General features: G+C 31.4%; 1 protein-coding gene across 1 annotated transcript in view; it reads left to right on the top strand.

The window, feature by feature from the left end:
• Nucleotides 1-3,440: 3,440 nt before the first annotated feature.
• Nucleotides 3,441-12,537, top strand: part of LOC119607804 (neuropeptide Y receptor type 2) — a 65,529-nt gene continuing 56,432 nt past the window's right edge. Inside the window, exon 1 of the mRNA XM_037961909.1 lies at nt 3,441-3,493. The gene's annotated coding sequence lies outside the window, so the exon portion shown is untranslated. The remainder of the gene's footprint in view (nt 3,494-12,537) is intronic.

The raw sequence follows: 12,537 nt of genomic DNA, 5'->3' as shown, positions 1-12,537 counted from the left end.
AGTCTAGTCTATAGTCTAGTCTATAGTCTATAGTATAGTCTATAGTCTAGTCTATAGTCTAGTCTATAGTCTAGTCTATAGTCTAGTCTATAGTCTAGTCTATAGTCTAGTCTATAGTCTAGTATAGTCTAGTCTATAGTCTAGTCTATAGTCTAGTCTATAGTCTAGTCTATAGTCTAGTCTATAGTCTAGTCTATAGTCTAGTCTATAGTCTAGTCTATAGTCTAGTCTATAGTCTAGTCTATAGTCTAGTCTATAGTCTAGTCTATAGTCTAGTCTATAGTCTAGTCTATAGTCTAGTCTATAGTCTAGTCTAGTCTAGTCTATAGTCTAGTCTATAGTCTAGTCTATAGTCTAGTCTATAGTCTAGTCTATAGTCTAGTCTATAGTCTAGTCTATAGTCTAGTCTATAGTCTAGTCTATAGTCTAGTCTATAGTCTAGTCTATAGTCTAGTCTATAGTCTAGTCTATAGTCTAGTCTATGTCTAGTCTATAGTCTAGTCTATAGTCTAGTCTATAGTCTAGTCTATAGTCTAGTCTATAGTCTAGTCTATAGTCTAGTCTATAGTCTAGTCTATAGTCTAGTCTATAGTCTAGTCTATAGTCTAGTCTATAGTCTAGTCTATAGTCTAGTCTATAGTCTAGTCTATAGTCTAGTCTATAGTCTAGTCTATAGTCTAGTCTATAGTCTAGTCTATAGTCTAGTCTATAGTCTAGACTATAGTCTAGTCTATAGTCTAGTCTATAGTCTAGTCTATAGTGTAGTCTATAGTCTAGTCTTTAGTCTAGTCTATAGTCTAGTCTATAGTCTAGTCTATAGTCTAGTCTATAGTCTAGTCTATAGTCTAGTCTATAGTCTAGTCTATAGTCTAGTCTATAGTCTTGTCTATAGTCTAGTCTATAGTCTAGTCTATAGTCTAGTCTATAGTCTAGTATATAGTCTAGTCTATAGTCTAGTATATAGTCTAGTCTATAGTCTAGTCTATAGTCTAGTCTATAGTCTAGTCTATAGTCTAGTCTATAGTCTAGTCTATAGTATAGTCTATAGTCTAGCTATAGTCTAGTCTATAGTCTAGTCTATAGTCTAGTCTATAGTCTAGTCTATAGTCTAGTCTATAGTCTAGTCTATAGTCTAGTCTATAGTCTAGTCTATAGTCTAGTCTATAGTCTAGTCTATAGTCTAGTCTATAGTCTAGTCTATAGTCTAGTCTATAGTCTAGTCTATAGTCTAGTCTATAGTCTAGTCTATAGTCTAGTCTATAGTCTAGTCTATAGTCTAGTCTATAGTCTAGTCTATAGTCTAGTCTATAGTCTAGTCTAGTCTAGTCTATAGTCTAGTCTATTGTCTAGTCTATTGTCTAGTCTATGGTCTAGTCTATTGTCTAGTCTATGGTCTAGTCTATAGTCTAGTCTATAGTCTAGTCTATTGCCTAGTCTATAGTCTAGTCTATAGTCTAGTCTATAGTCTAGTCTATAGTCTAGTCTATAGTCTAGTCTATAGTATAGTCTATAGTCTAGTCTATAGTCTAGTCTATAGTCTAGTCTATAGTCTAGTCTATAGTCTAGTCTATAGTCTAGTCTATAGTCTAGTCTATAGTCTAGTCTATAGTCTAGACTATAGTCTAGTCTATAGTCTAGTCTATAGTCTAGTCTATAGTCTAGTCTATAGTCTAGTCTATAGTCTAGTCTATAGTCTAGTCTATAGTCTAGTCTATAGTCTAGTCTATAGTCTAGTCTATAGTCTAGTCTATAGTCTAGTCTATAGTCTAGTCTATAGTCTAGTCTATAGTCTAGTCTATAGTCTAGTCTATAGTAGTCTAGTCTAGTCTATAGTCTAGTCTATAGTCTAGTCTATAGTCTAGTCTATAGTCTAGTCTATAGTCTAGTCTATAGTCTAGTCTATAGTCTAGTCTATAGTCTAGTCTATAGTCTAGTCTATAGTCTAGTCTATAGTCTAGTCTATAGTCTAGTCATAGTCTAGTCTATAGTCTAGTCTATAGTCTAGTCTATAGTCTAGTCTATAGTCTAGTCTATAGTCTAGTCTATAGTCTAGTCTATAGTCTAGTCCATAGTCTGGTCTAGTCTAGTGTAGTCTAGTCTAGTCTATTGTCTAGTCTATAGTTTAGTCTATAGCCTAGTCTATAGTCTAGTCTATAGTCTAGTCTATAGTCTACTGTATAGTCTAGTCTATAGTCTAGTATATGGTCTAGTCCATAGTCTAGTTAATAGTCTAGTCTACAGTCTAGTCTATAGTCTAGTATATAGTCTAGTCTATAGTCTAGTCTATAGTCTAGTCTATATAGTCTTGTGAATGAATCATGGGTCCATCGAAGTTGATATTAAACATGATTACAATAGTTAGTTAGTTAATTTTTTTAAATTAAATTTATGTATATCATTAAGTGGCACCATACCACCCCTCCCCCAATGGGTTAATTGTGGTTACCAAAAAGAGCACATACAAAATATTTGATTTGAACTTTTTGTATGTAATTTTTGGCCAAAATAAGTATATGTTCCTGGAAATCACAAAATCTGTCTATTTTTTTCGTTTCTGTACATTCAACTTCATTTGATTGACATTGTTGTTATTGGTGGTGTCGGATATTGTGTTCTTTTTTTCAGTTTTTCCTCTTTGTTGTTGCTGCCATGATGTTATTGTTATTATTATCATTGTGTTGGCTTCTAATATATTTACAATTTAGTATTTGTTTGTCTTGCAAAGTGTTTTCTAGTTTTCTGGTTTGGGGTTTTGCTGTAATATTATTATTTAAACATGATTATTGATGAATGCCAATGGCTAGCAGTGTATACAATAAAAGCATATAACAGAGATTTTGTTTTAGTTTTTTTTTTTTTTGCTCTATTATGTCTATGTGTCTAACTGTCTGTCCGCCCATCTGTCTGTCTATCTTTCTATCTATCAATCTGTTTGTTATAAATATATTTATTTGATATGCGGAAAATGTAATTTTGTTTTTGTGTTTGAAATGATATTTAAAAATGTCGAAACGTTGTAGTGAGTATAATTTTAATTGAACATTATGTTTAATTTTACAGAAAAATTTTAATAAGTTATTACAACTGAAGGGATACCAAGAGTAGCGATAAACGTCCTCATTTTATTCTAAGATGTTAAGGATGCTAACGTCTTAGTATATTGGTAACTTGTGAAGTTTTCAATGTTACTAGGACATGTTTGCTTTACTTTTCGAAAGTCTTCATCAGCACTTTAACGAAAGTTCCCTCACTGATATATTATTCCCTCACTGATATATTCTTCTCTTAAAGTTATACAAATATGTTCAAGCTAGTATAATAAATCATCCAAAAAGTTTATTTCCTTTAATATTTTAAGCAATTTTATTTTCATATATTTTATTCCTCTGGACCCTTCAAACCATCACATTAATAAATTAATTTATTTTTCTATGTTTTCAGCAAATAAAAAAAAACATACATATGTTTCATGGATGTTGTGTTGTATGAACAAGTAAGTAGATTCTTATCATTATTTATAAATCAAAATCCAAAATAGCGAAAGAATAGGAAGAAAAATACATAAAAAACTCAATTCACTTAATTTTCATTACTTAATTCTACCCATCTCTAGAGGCCCCCACTACGCGCTTATAAGCAAATGAAATATGTTTGTATGTAGTAAATATAAATGAAACAGTTTGAGCCAAAAGTAAGTGGACATTTTGGGGTATAAAGAAAAAGAAATTATATAAATATAAAGTTTTTAAATATTTAAAATTGAATAAATTTTAAAATTTTTTCGACAAGTACTAACACTAATGGTACAAAAATTTTTCGTTCCCACTTTAACCATTATTGTAATGATGCTTGTCTTTACCCAACGGTGTAGCAGAAGTCAATGCATCAGTAGTTAGTTAGTTAGTTAGTGAGTGAGTGTAGTGAGTGAGTGAGTTAGTTAGTAGTTAGTAGTCAGTTAGTTAGTTAGTTAGTTAGTTAGTTAGTAGTAGTAGTTAGTATGTTAGTTAAGTTAGTTAGTTAGTAGTAGTTAGTTAGGTAGTTAGTAGTTAGTTAGTAGTAGTAGTTAGTTAGTTAGTTAGTTAGTTAGTTAGTTAGTTAGTTAGTTAGTTAGTTAGTTAGTTAGTTAGTTAGTTAGTTAGTTAGTAGTTAGTTAGTTAGTTAGTAGTTAGTAGTAGTTAGTTAGTTAGTTAGTTAGTTAGTTAGTTAGTTAGTTAGTTAGTTAGTTAGTTAGTTAGTTAGTTAGTTAGTTAGTTAGTTTAGTTAGTTAGTTAGTTAGTTAGTTAGTTAGTTAGTTAGTTAGTAGTTAGTTAGTTAGTTAGTTAGTTAGTTAGTTAGTTAGTTAGTTAGTTAGTTAGTTAGTTAGTTAGTTAGTTAGTTAGTTAGTTAGTTAGTTAGTTAGTTAGTTAGTTAGTTAGTTAGTTAGTTAGTTAGTTAGTTAGTTAGTTAGTTAGTTAGTTAGTTGTTAGGTTAGTTAGTAGTTAGTTAGTTAGTTAGTTAGTTAGTTAGTAGTTAGTTAGTTAGTTAGTTAGTTAGTTAGTTAGTTAGTTAGTTAGTTAGTTAGTTAGTTAGTTAGTTAGTTAGTTAGTTAGTTAGTTAGTTAGTAGTTAGTTAGTTAGTTAGTTAGTTAGTTAGTTAGTTAGTTAGTTAGTTAGTTAGTTAGTTAGTTAGTTAGTTAGTTAGTTAGTAGTTAGTTAGTTAGTTAGTAGTTAGTTAGTTAGTTAGTTAGTTAGTTAGTTAGTTAGTTAGTAGTTAGTTAGTTAGTTAGTTAGTTCAGTTAGTTAGTATTAGTTAGTTAGTTAGTTAGTTCGTAGTTAGTTAGTTAGTTAGTTAGTCGTTAGTTAGTTAGTTAGTAGTTAGTAGTTAGTTAGTTAGTTAGTTAGTTAGTTAGTTAGTTAGTTAGTTAGTTAGTTAGTTAGTTAGTTAGTAGTTAGTTAGTTAGTTAGTTAGTAGTTAGGTAGTTAGTTAGTTAGTAGTTAGTTAGTTAGTAGTTAGTAGTTAGTTAGTTAGTTAGTTAGTTAGTAGTTAGTTAGTTAGTTAGTTAGTTAGTTAGTTAGTTAGTTAGTTAGTTAGTTAGTTAGTTAGTTAGTAGTTAGTTTAGTAGTTAGTGTTAGTTAGTAGTTAGTAGTTAGTTAGTTAGTTAGTTAGTTAGTTAGTTAGTTAGTTAGTTAGTAGTAGTAGTTAGTAGTTAGTTAGTTAGTTAGTTATTTAGTTAGTTAGTAGTTAGTTAGTTAGTTAGTTAGTTAGTTAGTTAGTTAGTTAGTTAGTTAGTTAGTTAGTTAGTAGTTAGTTAGTTAGTTAGTTAGTTAGTTAGTTAGTTAGTTAGTTAGTTAGTTAGTTAGTTAGTTAGTTAGTTAGTTAGTTAGTTAGTTAGTTAGTTAGTTAGTTAGTTAGTAGTTAGTTAGTTAGTTAGTTAGTTAGTTAGTTAGTTAGTTAGTTAGTTAGTTAGTTAGTTAGTAGTTAGTTAGTTAGTTAGTTAGTTAGTTAGTTAGTTAGTTAGTTAGTTAGTTAGTTAGTTAGTTAGTTAGTTAGTTAGTTAGTTAGTTAGTTAGTTAGTAGTTAGTTAGTTAGTTAGTTAGTTAGTTAGTTAGTTAGTTAGTTAGTTAGTTAGTTAGTTAGTTAGTTAGTAGTTAGTAGTTAGTTAGTTAGTAGTTAGTTAGTTAGTTAGTTAGTTAGTTAGTAGTTAGTTAGTTAGTTAGTTAGTTAGTTAGTTAGTTAGTTAGTAGTTAGTTAGTTAGTTAGTTAGTAGTTAGTTAGTTAGTTAGTTAGTTAGTTAGTTAGTTAGTTAGTTAGTTAGTTAGTTAGTTAGTTAGTTAGTTAGTTAGTTAGTTAGTTAGTTAGTTAGTTAGTTAGTTAGTTAGTAGTTAGTTAGTTAGTTAGTTAGTTAGTTAGTTAGTTAGTTAGTTAGTTAGTTAGTTAGTTAGTTAGTTAGTTAGTAGTTAGTTAGTAGTTAGTTAGTTAGTTAGTTAGTTAGTAGTTAGTTAGTTAGTTAGTTAGTTAGTAGTTAGTTAGTTAGTTAGTTAGTTAGTTAGTTAGTTAGTAGTAGTTAGTTAGTTAGTAGTTAGTTAGTTAGTTAGTTAGTTAGTAGTAGTTAGTTAGTTAGTTAGTTAGTTAGTTAGTTAGTTAGTTAGTTAGTTAGTTAGTTAGTAGTTAGTTAGTAGTTAGTAGTTAGTAGTTAGTTAGTTAGTAGTTAGTTAGTTAGTTAGTTAGTAGTTAGTTAGTTAGTTAGTAGTTAGTAGTTGTTAGTTAGTTAGTTAGTTAGTTAGTAGTTAGTTAGTTAGTTAGTTAGTAGTTAGTTAGTTAGTTAGTAGTTAGTTAGTTAGTTAGTTAGTTAGTTAGTTAGTTAGTTAGTTAGATTAGTTAGTTAGTAGTAGTTAGTTAGTTAGTTAGTTAGTTAGTTAGTAGTTAGTTAGTTAGTTAGTTAGTAGTAGTTAGTTAGTTAGTTAGTTCGTTAGTTAGTTAGTTAGTTAGTTAGTTAGTTAGTAGTTAGTAGTTAGTTAGTTAGTTAGTTAGTTAGTTAGTTAGTAGTTAGTTAGTTAGTTAGTTAGTTAGTTAGAGATTACTTTGTACATTTGCAATCGTGGGGAAATGTGGCTGCAGACTACACTCCTGCAGGGGCGTTTGTTTATCTACTACTAATGCATGTCTATGCCTACTCTAAGTGAATTAAATATTATTTATCTTGTTGTTTAACAACAAACAATAACAATATGTTTGTCTATTTGTTCTGTTTGATTTGCCACCAGAGAATTGCATTAATGCATATTTGTATTAATTTTAACTTTTTACTATTGTTTTTGGAGCTGTTATCTTAAAATGATTATCAACAAGCATTTTTTTTTTTCGATTTCATTAAGGAATTAGTTAATATTTTATTTTCATAGCGTAGATAAATGATTGGAATTATAGCGAAAAATATATCAACAAGGGAACAATACATTCATATACAGGCAAAACAATTCTGTAGAAACTTTTAACAATATGTACTACGTATGTATGTATATCATTACTCATGCCACAAACAGATTTTTTTGTTGCGTTTATTTAGACCATTTGTCAAAAACAGCAGAACATTAATAAAAAGACGAGATCCATTGTTAGATAAAATATGAGGCGTAGTTTATTGGTAGCTGAAGTCAATAGAATATTGAATGTGTCCATAATTAATTTAAGTTGTATAATTAAGTTTGTTTGTAGTGGTGGGTTTAAGTATGGAATTGCATTTTTCTCAAGGCTAAAAAATTAAATTAAATTAAAATTAAATATGGCAAATATTTAAAGCATATATTAAAGAAAAATCAAAAATATAAAGGATACATTCTATCGTCTCGACTAAAGACCAGCCTTTAGGCTTGACCAAGGACCAGTCTATAGTCTAGACTATAGACCAGTCTATATTCTTCACTATAGACCAGTCTATAGTCTTGACTATAAACCAGTCTAAAGTCTTGACTATAAACCAGTCTAAAGTCTTGACTGTATAGACTGATCTTGACTATAGACCAGTCTATAGTCTTGACTATAGACCAGTCTATAGTCTTGACTATAGACCAGTCTATAGGTCTTGACTACAGGCCAGTCTATAGTCTTGACTATAGGCCAGTCTATAGTTTTGTTTATAGACCAGTCTATAGTCTTGACTATGGACCAGTCTATAGTCTTGACTATAGACCAGTCTACAGGCCAGTCTATAGTCTTGACTATAGGCCAGTCTATAGTCTTGACTATAGGCCAGTCTATAGTCTTGGACTATAGGCCAGTCTATAGTCTTGACTATAGGCCAGTCTATAGTTTGTTTATAGACCAGTCTATAGTCTTGACTATAGACCAGTCTGTGGTCTTTACTGTACACCAGACTATAGTCTTTACTATAGACTAGTCTATAGACTTGTCTATAGATCAGTCTATAGACTTGACTATAGACCAGTCTATAGTCTTGAATATAAAACCGTCTATAGTCTTGACTATTGACCAGTTTACAGTCGTGTCTATAGACCAGTCTATAGACCAGTCTATAGTCTTGTCTATATTCCAGTCTATAGTCTTGACTATAGACCAGTCTATAGTCTTGTTTATATTCCAGTCTATAGTCTTGACTATAGACCAGTCTACAGTCTTTACTATAGACCAATCTATAGTCTTGACTATAAACCAGTCTAAAGTCTTGAATATTTAGACTGGTCTAAAGTCTTCTGACCAGTCTATATTCTTGACTATAGACCAGTCTATAGTCTTGACTATAGACCAGTCTAAAGACTGACTATATTTCAGTCTATAGTCTTGACCATAGGCTATTCTATAGTCTTTGCTATGGACTAGTCTATGGTCTCGACTATTGACCAGTCTATAGTCTTTACTATAGAGCAGTCTATAGTCTTGAATATAGACCAGTCTATATTCTTGACTATAGACCAGTCTATAGTTTTGTTATAGACCAGTCTATAGTCTTGACTATAGACCAGTCTGTGGCCTTTACTGTACACCAGTCCATAGTCTTTACTATAGACTTGTCTATAGATCAGTCTATAGACTTTACTATAGACCAGTCTATAGTCTTGAATATAGACGAGTTCATCGTATTGACTATTGACCAGTCCAGCCTAGTATTGATTTCAGACCTGTCCATAGCATTGATTATAGACCAAGATTGATTATAGTCTATTACCTTGACTATAGACCAGTCTATTGCCTTGACTATAGACCAGTCTATAGCCTAGACTATAGACCACTCTATAGTCTGGACTATAGGCCGCTCTATAGTCTTGACTATAGACCAGTCTATAGCCATAACTGTAGACTTGTCTTGAGCCTTGACTATTGATTTATCTGTATCCTTGACTATAGACCAGTCTTGACAATAGACCAGTCTATAGTCTCGACAATATATTAGTCTATAGTCTTGACAATAGACCAGTTTATAGTCTTGAATAGTCTCGACTATAGAACAGTCTACAGTCGTGTCTATAGACCAGTCTATAGTCTTGATAATAGACCAGTCTATAGTCTTGACTGTAGACCACTCTACAGTCTTGATAATAGACCAGTCTATAGTCTTGACTATAGATCAGTCTTGACTAGTCTGTATCCTTGACTAAAGACCGGTCTATAGTCTTGACAATAGACCAGTTTATAGTCTTGAATAGTCTCGACTATAGAACAGTCTACAGTCGTGTCTATAGACAAGTCCATAGTCTTGATAATAGACCAGTCTATAGTCTTGACTGTAGACCACTCTACAGTTTTGATAATAGACCAGTCTATAGTCTTGACTGTAGACCAGTCTATAGTCTTTACTATAGACCAGTCTATAGCCTTGTCTACAGACCAGTCTATCGCATTGACTATAGACCAGTCTATAGTTTTGACTATAGAACAGTCTATAGTTTTGACTATAGAACAGTCTTGGCAATATACCAGTCTATGTATAGTCTTAACTATAGACTAGTCTATAGTCTTGACTATAGATCAGTCTATAGTCTTGACTATAGATCAGTCTTGACTAGTCTGTATCCTTGACTAAAGACCGGTCTATAGTCTTGACAATGGACCAGTTTATAGTGTGGATTATAGACCTGGTTTATGGTGTATGGCTAAGTCTTTATATTGGAGACTATGTACCACTCTGTGGTCTCTTCACTGTATTTACTTTTATGAATCTTAAACATGGAATTTTATAAATAATTTAACTTTAAAACGTATAAGAATTTTTCAAATAAAACAAAAATATTACTCATACAACCTGTAGTTCATTATATCATGCAAGTTCCTATTAACATAAACAATAGATAAATGAAAACTTTTTGTTAAATACTACATTAACTTAAACTGACAAATTTTCTTAAATTAACTAAATTTTAGCATAACTGACTAAACTGAGTAGCTTATAAAGATAAAAATATAATTCTTTATGATTACATCTTAATACAATACGAATGTTGTTGATACCCATTAACTGTACAATGATCCTTTAAATATCGATGTGTTGGACAAATCCTAAGAAGAGAAACGGCAATGATCTTTAAAACCATTTAGATTATTTATGATTATAATAAATAATATTTATGAGTTTATGAGGGTTTGCTAGCAGAAACAAAATAAGAAATAGAAACAAATGGATAAAGTTGAAAAAAGTTAAGTTATAAACAAAACAGAAACTCATACAACAGTCTGTATTTTTAGTTTTCTTGCTCCATGATGACTGTCAAGTGTCTGGGACATGCACATGTGGAAAGAAATGAAAAAAAGAGATGAAAACACAAGTAGTCATTTTGTGGAAAATAGAAAATCCAACCAACACGCACAAAACAAATTCAGTAAAGTTTATAAATAACAGATGCAGGGAGAAAAAGGACCTATTTGACATTTTACAAATGAATTTTTATTTAAATTAAATTTTTAATATAAAATTTTTGTTTGCCTGCAGCTTTTCACCTAAATACACCTTCAGCTGCAGTTTAAACAACTTGTCTTTAACTTAAAACTTATCAAATATTTTCTGTATTTATTTTGCTTTCAAAAAATCCTTGTTAAGTCTTTTTTTGCTAAATCCTGTCATATGACAAAAACATATACATACATATGAACATGTAAGACAACATATTTTTTGTTGTCGGTTAGAAAATAACAATTCCCAAAATATATGTAAATATGAGAAAAAAAGTTTGTTGGTTTGTTTTGTTGTTGTTTTTTTTTTTTCTGCTAAAACCCCCCAAAAAACGGAAAATCATCAAAACAAATTGTTATTGCCACTCAAAAGACACACAAAAAAAAAAGATTTTTTTTATGGAAATTTATCCATATGTATGGGAAAATCATAATTTTTTTTTTTTTTTTTTTTTTTTGCAATGAAGACTTTAAAAAACTGAACTAAATTATTTTATGATTGAAATTTTTAATATTATACTTCAGAATATTTGAAGAATATATTAAAAATATTTAGCATAATAGCAACAATATGGAATTTATTATTTGTGTATAACCATTTATTAGATTCAAATTTAGAACAAAGCCCTGATAATACAGACTCTCCATTATAGAAAGTTCTAGACTATGGTGTGATTAACAGATTAGACTATCTGGACTACAGCTTGAACTATAAGGTTGTCTTTGTCTCGTATTTAGTAATGACTGTTGCCTCTGGTCTATAGTCTTGCCATAGACCAGATTATAATCTCTTCTATAGTCTTGTCTTTAGTCTCGACTATAGGTTCGTCTAAAGTCTCTTCTATAGTCTCAGCTATAGTCTAGACTATAGACTCGCTCATAAACATCCTTATAATCTAAACTACAGTGTCGTCTATGGTATAGACTATAGCATAGCCTACAATCTGAAGTATGGGTTGGTCTACAGTCTGGACCATATTCTGGACTACAGTCTGGACATAGTCTGGATTATAGTCTCGTCTATAGTCTGTACTATAGTCACGTCTACAGTCTGTACTATAGTCACGTCTATAGACTGAACTATAGTCTCGTCTATAGTCTGGACTATTGTCTCGTCTATAGTCTTAACTATTTTCTCGTCTATAGTCTGGACTATAGTCTCGTTTGTAGTCTGGACTATGGTCTCGTCTATAGTCTGGACTATAGTCTCGTCTATATTCTCGTCTATAGTCTGGAATATAGTCTCGTCTATAGTCTGGACTATAGTCTCGTCTATAGTCTGGACTATAGTCTCGTCTATAGTCTGGACTATGTCTCGTCTATAGTCTTAACTATTTTCCTCGTCTATAGTCTGGACTATAGTCTCGTCTGTAGTCTGGACTATAGTCTCGTTATAGTCTGGACTATAGTCTCGTCTATAGTCTGGACTATAGTCTCGTCTATAGTCCAGACTATAGTCTCGTCTATAGTCTGGACTATAGTCTCGTCTATAGTCTGGACTATAGTCTCGTCTATAGACTGGACTATAGTCTCGTCTATAGACTGGTCTATAGTCTCGTCTATAGTCTGGATTATAGTCTCGTCTATAGTCTGGACTATAGTCTCGACTACCGTTTGGACTATGGTCTCGTCTATAGTCTGGACTGTAGTCTCAACTATAGTCTGGACTATAGTCTTGTCTATAGTCTGGACTATAATCTCGTCTATAGTCTGGACTAAAGTCTCGTCTATAGTCTGGACTAAAGTCTCGTCTATAGTGTGGACTATAGTCTCGACTATAGTCTGGGACTATAGTCTCGACTATAGCCTGGACTATAGTCTCGACTATAGTCTGGACTTTAGTCTAGACTATAATCTGGTCTATAGTCTCGTCTATAGTCTGGACTATAATCTCGTCTATAGTCTAGACTAAAGTCTCGTCTATATTCTGGACTATAGTTCCGTCTATAGTCTAGACTGTAATCTCGCCTATAGTCTGGGCTATAGTCTCGTCTATAGTGTTTACTATAGTCTCGTCTATAGTGTTTACTATAGTGTGGACTATAGTATCGTCTATAGTCTCGTCAATAGTCTGGACTACAGTCTCGTCAATAGTCTGGACCATAGTCTCGTCTATAGTCTGGACTATAGTTTAGTCTATAGTCTGGACTATAGTCT

The sequence above is a fragment of the Lucilia sericata genome, unplaced genomic scaffold (genome assembly GCF_015586225.1).
Source record: "Lucilia sericata isolate MDLA Ls3-8-SP2 unplaced genomic scaffold, ASM1558622v1 Contig000751F_arrow, whole genome shotgun sequence".
NCBI lineage: Eukaryota > Metazoa > Arthropoda > Insecta > Diptera > Calliphoridae > Lucilia > Lucilia sericata.
This window is presented reverse-complemented; position numbering and strand designations above follow the sequence as displayed.